Source organism: Bison bison, unplaced genomic scaffold, assembly GCF_000754665.1.
Source record: "Bison bison bison isolate TAMUID 2011002044 unplaced genomic scaffold, Bison_UMD1.0 scf7180017864519, whole genome shotgun sequence".
NCBI classification, from domain to species: Eukaryota; Metazoa; Chordata; class Mammalia; order Artiodactyla; family Bovidae; genus Bison; species Bison bison.
The window spans coordinates 11816545-11816903 of record NW_011495072.1 but is presented as its reverse complement, the minus strand read 5'-3'; positions in this window follow the sequence as shown (position 1 = coordinate 11816903).

Genomic DNA, 359 nt, shown 5'->3' with positions numbered 1-359 from the left:
TGACACCACCCTTATGGCAGAAAGTGAAGAGGAACTAAAAAGCCTCTTGATGAAAGAGAAAGTGGAGAGTGAAAACATTGGCTTAAAGCTCAACATTCAGAAAACGAAGATCATGGCATCCAGTCCCATCACTTCTTGGGAAATAGATGGGGAAACAGTGGAAACAGTGTCAGACTTTATTTTTTCGGGCTCCAAAATCACTGCAGATGGTGACTGCAGCCATGAAATTAAAAGACGCTTACTCCTTGGAAGGAAAGTTATGACCAACCTAGATAGCATATTCTAAAGCAGAGACATTACTTTGCCAACAAAGGTTCATCTAGTCAAGGCTATGGTTTTTCCTGTGGTCACGTATGGAT